Source organism: Vombatus ursinus, unplaced genomic scaffold (assembly GCF_900497805.2).
Source record: "Vombatus ursinus unplaced genomic scaffold, bare-nosed wombat genome assembly UNPS02014779.1, whole genome shotgun sequence".
In the NCBI taxonomy this organism is placed as follows: domain Eukaryota; kingdom Metazoa; phylum Chordata; class Mammalia; order Diprotodontia; family Vombatidae; genus Vombatus; species Vombatus ursinus.
In genome coordinates, this window is record NW_020954557.1 from 66,883,373 (window position 1) to 66,891,865 (window position 8,493).

Here is an 8,493-nt window from a genome sequence, read left to right on the forward strand (position 1 = left end):
GTAATGTCAAGGATAGAAGTTATATAGCAAGGAGGGCTGATGCTTATTTAGTTTTTCTGTGGAAGTGATTTCACTTGTAACCAATCAAAATGTGGATTCCAAAGGGTCACTCCCCTTTGAGGGGAGTTTTTGCTTTGTACATAGATAGACATGATAGTGTTAATTCCCATTCACCTTACAATTTTGTAGTATATATCATCATTTACCTTAAGTGCCACCATTGTTCTAAATAAAAACACTAATCAGGGTAAATGAAATAATACCTCACACTAAATGGTTTTATTTTGAGTACAAAGAAGCTTGATTACTTCCCTAATCATCTCAATTAGCCCCACTAATAACATTGCTTTCCCTAAAGCAACTTGGTAATTATTGATTTGTAATTGCATGGATTCTCTTTGAACCAACCAGAAGTTTTTCCAAAAGGCCTGCAGGTTTATTCACCTTTAGAATTGTCTTGTACCTTTTTTGTCTTCTTACTTTTCCTCTTACTCTGACAAGTTAAACCTCTTTCCCAACATCTTGACCTCTGATCTGTGGATCTTTTCCTATTCTCAGAGTCTATCTCCCTTCCACACTTTGTCTTCACTTGTATAGGCTGTCTTGGCTCCAAAGTCAGTCACTTCAATTAGCCCCCAATGTAGAGTTCCTCCTTCCCCCTTACCTATTATTATTCCTACCCTTTTAAATTTCAGTACTAGGTAACTCCTACAGTTAAATCTCCCTAATAAATCTTGCTTATTTTGTCTGCTTTGAAATGAATACTGTACGACCTTACCTGGGTCTTCATTTCTGCTGGTAATTTTATTCAGCACTTATTATTTGCATATTTTATGGTGCTGTCCACAGATGTTTCACCATGATTTGGGCATGACCCTGGGTTATCAAAGTCTTTGCAGCAGAATATAAGCTCTAGCAGTTACTACCATGGCTTCAAGTACAATGTGAGTAATAAGTTATAGCCTTTCTTTTTTGCCCCAAGGACTACTCTACCTAAGGAGATTCATCATCAGGAAGCAAAATGCTTGGTGACAAATTCTTTGGGTGAGGCAACCCAAGAAACAACAAAAAGTACAGTCCCACTTTGTATTTTTCTTTGTTTTTTAGGTTGCACAAAGGTGCTAAAAATTACACATTTTTAGACTTATCTACAAACATTAACTTAAGTGTTAAACCTAATGTGATATCCTTGCCAAAAATCCAAGGAGACATGTTACTAGAGGAGCTGAATCACATCAGTCTTGACATTCTCACTATAATGAAACCAGAAAACATGGAAATCAACCAATCAGTCAATAAGCATTTATTAAGCACTTTCTATGTGCCAAGAAATGTGCTAAACACCGAATATAAAAAGAAAGGCAAAAGAAAGTCCCTGCCTTCAAGGAGCTCACAATCTGATGGGGGAGACAACATAACTATGTACAAAGAAGCTATATGCAGGAAAAGGAGGGACCAATCACTAGACAGCTGGCACCTGAATTAAGAGGGATTAGAAAAAGCTTCTTATAGAAAACTGGAATTTTAACTGGGACTTGAAAGAAGCCAGGGAAGCCAAGAGATGGAGATGATAGGAAAGCATTCCACACCATAGAGGGCAACCAGTAAAAATTCCTCTAGTCATGGGGCAGCTAGGTGGCACAGTGGATAGATCACCGGCCTTGAAGTTAGGAGGACCTGGGTTCAAATCTATCATCAGACCAACCACTTCACACTTAGTAGCTGTGTGTCCCTGGGCAAGTCACTTAACCCCAATTGCCTAAGGGAAAAAAAAAATTCCTCGAGTCAAGAGATGTAGTCTCTTGTTAAAAGAACAGCAAGAAGACCAGTGTCACTGGATAAAGGAGTATAAAGGATGTAAGAAGAAAGAACTGGTCAAGGAGAGGTCAGGAAGAGTTTTGGATGTCAGAATTTTATATTTTATCCTAGAGGTAATAGAGAGCCACTGAAGTTTGAATTGACCTGCACTTAAGGAAGATCACTTTGACAGCTGAATGGAGGGTGGACTGGAATGGGGAAACACTTGTGGCAGACAGAACAACCAGCAGGTTTTTTCAATAGTTTAGGCATGATGTGATAACGGCCTACACCAGCATGATGTCAGCTTCAGAAGAGACAAGGAACCATATGAGAAAGACATTTAGGAAAGTAAAATTGACAGATCTTGGCAAGAGATGGGATGTGGAGGATAAGAGAGAATGAGAGATGGATGATGAAGCTGGATTGTGATTAGAAGAATGTAGACAGTAATGGGGAAGTTTGGAAGGAGGATTTTGGGGGGAAAGATAATGAATTCAGTTTTAGACATGTTGAATTTAAGATTCTGAGACATCCAGTTCAAAATGTCTGAAAGACAATTAGAAAAAAGAGAATGGAGGTCAACAGAGAAGCTAGGACTGAAATAGTAGATTTGAGAATCATCAGCATAGAGATGATAATTGAATCCATAGGAACTAATGAGATCATTAAGTAAAATAGTAAAAAGCAGAGGGCATTAAGACACATGGAACCTACAACACTCCAGAGTACAACATGAACCAGATTAAAATATAATTGGGAATATTTAATAAAATAAGTAAAAAATGTAATAAAACACAGTTAATATTACTATGTGGTTTTCTAAGTGAATAGGCTGCCTAAAGGGATCTCCTATGTATGGTTTAATGAGTTCATTTCTATTTGAATTTAACACTACTGATACAGAGGGAGAAGGAAAGAGAAGAAAACTCAGGACAGAATCCTGGGGAATATTTATAGGTAAAAATGGCTGACATGTTTTCCTTAGGGAAATAAAGGGTAAATATTTGTAAAAAGTCCACCATGAAAATAATTGCAGCTTATTTACTAACATCTGTTTCAGGGGATGGAGGAGAAATGTATGATTGATAACTATATAAGACACTACAAATTGGGTTAACGTTTTCTTTTATACTTGCTGACTTCAACGCAAAGTACGAAATTTTCAAAGATGTCAAAGATAATAGTCTTGGAAAGTATTATTTCAGAGGAAATTATGTGAGAGGTCAAAGACTGGCAAACTATATAGAAGCCTCATCCTTATAAAATATGAATACTTTCTTCAAGACAAAATAATTAGAAAGTGCTAGCAAGGCAAGTACCAAATAATATCACTCCTTCTACCCCAAAAAAGAAATGTATTATATTTTTTAACAGTTCAGAAGCAACTTGTTACTGATATGAGATACATTCATTCTTGAATCCACTCTGTGTACAGTCAGACTATTGACTTAAAGTAAAAATCAAAATTCATACAAACCTAGAAAAAATATGAGAAAAATATGAAGTAGCTAAAACAATTCAAATCTGAACTTTTTAATGAGTTACTGACATTCCCCCTCCCCCCAAAAAAGGGCGGGTCAGAAGATTTGATGGTGGAAATTATCTTGACATTTAATAATTCAAACAGAAGCAGAAAGTATTTAAATTAATTGGCACAAAAGGGAGGATGAAAGACCAAGCTCCCTCCCCCTCAAAAATTACCTTAACAAACAAATTGAATTATTGCCAACAGAAAGCATAGTATTATGTATCACATTGACTTGGATCAACTGATTTGTAAAACTTTACAGAGAAAAATGATGAAAGGTTTGAAGAATATCATTTCATAAAGCATGAGACACATGAAAAGAAAACTAGGTTGACAAAAATATGAGAGACTCAACTAAGCAAACTAATGCAGAATTCATTAAGAATGGAATGACAAAAAGGAGAGCCAGTAACTGAAAGATTTTCAAATTCTTCTAGGATTTTTGTAACAAATCCCTTTTACCATTATAGACCACAGAACTATCACATTCATCTTCTATTATCCCAGCCTTGGTTTTACTAGAAGCAGCAAGAGTACTAAAGAAAATAAAGGTGTAAAAAGCAGCTGGACCAGACCAAGTATGCACAACGAAGACATGCTAGGCTAGAAGTAAAACAATTTTAAAGATATTGAGAGATTGAAGAAAGTGTAAGAAAATCAATGGGAAAAAATCTGAAACCATCTTACCCCATCCCTGACTAAGGAGAAAAAAAAAAGGCTGCTGGAGTGGTAGATCTACTTTCCTGAGAACAAAACACACAAACACCAAGGGCATCCTTGATTAGTGTATTAGAGGAAGACTTTCATAAGTAGTATCATACAATAGGCCACCTCTTTCCCATTGATCAATCAATAAGCATTTATTAAGTACTAACTTTGTGCCAGGCACTCTACTTGCTGAGAAAGAGACAGACAGAACATTTATTAAATGTTTACTATGTGGCAGGCTCTTTGCTAAGCAATTCAAATAAAAAGTAGGGATACAAACACAAAAGTGAAATAGTACCTGCTCTCAAGAAGCTTACATTCCAGAGGATGAGGAAAGATGCAACATGTTCGGAGATTTGGTGGGGCAAGTTGAAGGGGCAGGGAAATAACAACTAAAGGAATCAGTTGATAGGCAGGCCCCTTGAAGGAAGTAGCACATCAGCTGAGTCCTGAAGTCCTCTAAGGGTTCCAGAAGGCAAAGGTGATGAAGGAAATCATTCCAGTCATGAGAAACAGCCATGAAAGACATGATATTTAAAAATGGATTCTCTGGGGAAAACAAGTAGAGGCAACTTGGCTGGAGCCTAGAGTTCAGGAAGGAAAGTAATGTGGAATTAACCTGGAAAGATAGACTGGAGCCAGATTGTGAAGGGCTGAAATTTGTAGAGATTAAAACAGTGCTTCTTATTTGTTGACTGTAAAAATGTGTTTGATTCAGTAAAGGAAAACACGATTTTCAATGCTCAAAAACAAATGTTGCACATTGGGGTAAAGGGTAATCAGAATGCATGCTGTCTTCCAATGGGGGAAAGGGAGAGATGGAGAGAAAATTTGGAACTCAAAATCTTGTGGAAGTGAATGTAGAAAACTAAAAATAACTTAATTAATTAGTTTAAAAATTTCACCAAAAATTAATGTTAAAAATTGTTTTCATATGTAATTGACAAAAATATCATTTAAAAGAAAAAATTAAAAAAACAAGATGCCTCTAATGCATATATCAAAATTATACAATACTTTTGAAAAAATATAAAAGCAAAATAAAAGTATTCAAAGACCATCATGGGAAGGCAAGGCATAAAATGAGGAAATATAGGCTCATCAAAGATGTTCCTTTTTATTGTGGTGGAGAGTTAGTAGACTACAAGCTGGAAAGAGATTCACTGTCTTCACTGTAAGGTCTTCTGGACGCTCCTATTTGCCAATGGAATTTTTGATTAAATATCAAAATGCTTTGCAAAAGATCTACAAGCAAAAAAAAAAACTTTTAAAAAATATAAAATAAAAAACTATCTACAAGCACTCAAAAATTTGACTTGTTTATCCAGGAAAAAAATAAGTGGATAAAGAATCCTCTTTGTTCAGACTGTGATAAGTAATTGGTTGGGCAATCTGTAGAACCTATCTCTCAGCAAATATATTTTGGGCACATACTGTGGATAAACAGAATTGAACAGGAAGAAAAGAATTGTCTTTGGGAAGTTGCAAAGTTATTTTAGCAACTCCAAACTTCTTCCTGAAATTAAGACCCATCTTTAAAAAAATAATTAATATCCTTCAAGTCCTATTTTGTGGCTTCAAATTATGGAACATTTCAGTCTTCAAAGATTTTAAGATGACAATCACACAAAGGGTGACAAAGAGTCAAAGATAATAAGTGTTCAGTGTGTCAAGAGAAAACAAGAGAGACTACACAGCATCATGGTTGAATACTCCTTTTTTCTTTTAATAGTATTTAATAGTATTTCTTTAATTTAATTTAATTTAATAGTATTCCTTTTTTTCCCAATTACATGTAAAGAGAGTTTTCAACATTCATTTTTGTAAAATGTTGGGCTCCAAATTTTTCTCCCTCCCTTTCTTTCCTCCCCCCTCACCAAGATGGCAAGCAATGGGTAATACATGTACAATCATATTAAATATATTTCCACATTAGTTATGTTGTAAACGAACAATCAGAACAAAAAGGGAAAACCACGAGAAAGAAAAAACAAAAAAAGTGAAAATAGTATATTTCGATCTGCATTAAGACTACATAGTTCTTTCTCTGCATGTGGATAGCATTTTCCATCAGGAGTTTTTTGGAATTGTCTTGGATCATCGTATTGCTGAGAAAAGCTAAGTCTATCATAGTTAATCATTGCACAATGTTGCTGTTGCTGTGTACAATGTTGAACACTCTTTGGTAACCTTATCAAAGAGCATGGACAAGAGTTGCCCAGGATGGAATATGTTTCACATTGTTGGAGGAGATACTCACATCAAGTGAGGCTACAGATTGGTTTGACCATTTTGAATTGAAGCTGTTGCAAACCATTTCCTCTCTTCTCAAGTCCTCAAACCAAATTCCTTAGAATCACACTTAGAGCAGATGACAGCACTGCTTTATTGAGGTCACTCAAGGCATGTGTCCTTAGTTTCTTTCCTATACCAACTCAAAATGTCTCAGTATCTTCCCTCCTCATTCTTTCCTCTTATCTAACGGGAAGATGTGGCACCACTTCCTTCCGATGCTATTCTATCTACATATGCCTTTGGTTCTATCCTCCTCAGTCTCTTTCAGCATGTTCCAAAAATCATTCCCTCACTCTTTTACATTTTAAATCCTTTTGTTTCTATTGGTTCTATGAGGTCTGCCTCTAAACATGCTCTCATCTTCACAATTCTAAGCAAAAAAAAAAAATTCTTTCCATAAGCTTTCTAATCCCAAGGTACTATGCTATCTCTTTTTTCCTTTTAAATAACAGACGGCTTTAGAAAATCAGTCTATATGTTTCTCTTATCTCCTTCTCCACAACAGCTGTTGTGTGGGCTAGAGGGAGTCAGTGTTATGGGGATTTCTTCTCTGAATTCCTTGGCCTACAAGCCACCACCTAAAAGAAGTATCTAATTTAGGTTGAAGTTGTTTGAGTTAATGGACCAGGAAAAGAAACTGTTTCCTCATGAGCTTAGTGATACATGGTGGGAACATGAACAGTTTTTTTTTTTATTTTTTAAATGCTACTTTTGTGGATTTGCTCCAGTGAATTGTTTACAAACATCAGACCTGAACTCTTGAGAAAAAAAAATATGTAATGAAAGCTATGGAAATAGTATGAGAAGAGCTCTTACGCAAAAGCATGGTTATGAAAGAGACTTTCTTAATATGCAAAGCTTATTTGCAAAAATGGAATGAGGAATTCAAAGAGGGCTTCCTCATTTTGACACTGAATAAAATCCAGTCAGTAGTTTTCTGGGGTAGCCGGATCTATGGGAGTTGGGGGAGAGAATTAGAAAATTTAAATTTTGGCTGGCAAAATTGATGCATTCCTATAGCAAATTGAAAAATTGGGCTCAGAAGGAAAATGTGGAAGTTGAAACTTGCTGAACAGCTTAAAATAAAAGAATTCCTTAGATCCACAAAAATCATTTATTGAGTTTTGCATCTCAAGAAAGAGAAGGAATTTTGTGAAGCCTTTTAACAATAGGATATTCACAATACCAAGTATATTATTGCTCAGTGGGAAAACAACATGTGTTTTGCCAAAATTAAAGAACTATAGAGGAATTTAAATAAATTTTAAGGAAAAAAGTTGAAAATCTTGAATGTGATGACTTTAAAAAAAAAGCAAGAACGGAGAAAGGAGGAGCAAGAAAGGAAATAGATAAAAAGAAACATAAAAAGGAAGAAAGGAGAGGAAAGCAAGCTCATGACAGAAGTTTTTCTCAAAGTAGGTACCATATTGAAGCTCTAAGAAGAAATGCATCAGGCCCTACGATCAACAACAGTCAGGAGGTTGAGAAAAGGCTAAGCAGTAATAGAAAATGATGAAAAAGTAGAAGCATCAAATCAAAAAGAAAGCATATCTGGTAGTGAAAACCAAAGAAGATGAAAAAGTCAAGATTGGAAATTACTGGCTCAAAGTCAACAGTCAGGACAAAAAACATAGGAAATCTAAGAAAAAGACAAAAGGGAACCTAAATTCTTTTAAAGTAGTATGAAATCTGGTAGTGGAAAAAAAGCAAAATGAAAACCAAATACCAAATCAAAGGGATTCTAAGAATAAGATCATGGAACCAGTGAAGATATTAAACCTGAAGGTAACATGCAAGTCAATTAAAATTGCTCTGGTACGACCTCATATCAGATATGGGATTCTGATCTAAAGAGGTTTAGCAGAATGCAAACACAATTTAAAGTAAAAACTGACTACAATGAAATGAAATAAAGCTGTAGAGACATAAATAATATAAAAGATAAGTTACATTTTTTTAAAAGAAAATAAACCTAGGACTGATGTGACTTTGATGAGTTTAGCACATGTTTTGATAAAATATATACCAATAAGAATTTAGGTCTCAAGTCACTTTTTCTCTTTAAGATTTTAAAGATAATAAACATTACTTAAACATGTGGTCTGAGACTTCCAATGCCAAGATAGCAGAATGAGGCAAGAATTCACCTGAACCCTCCCAAA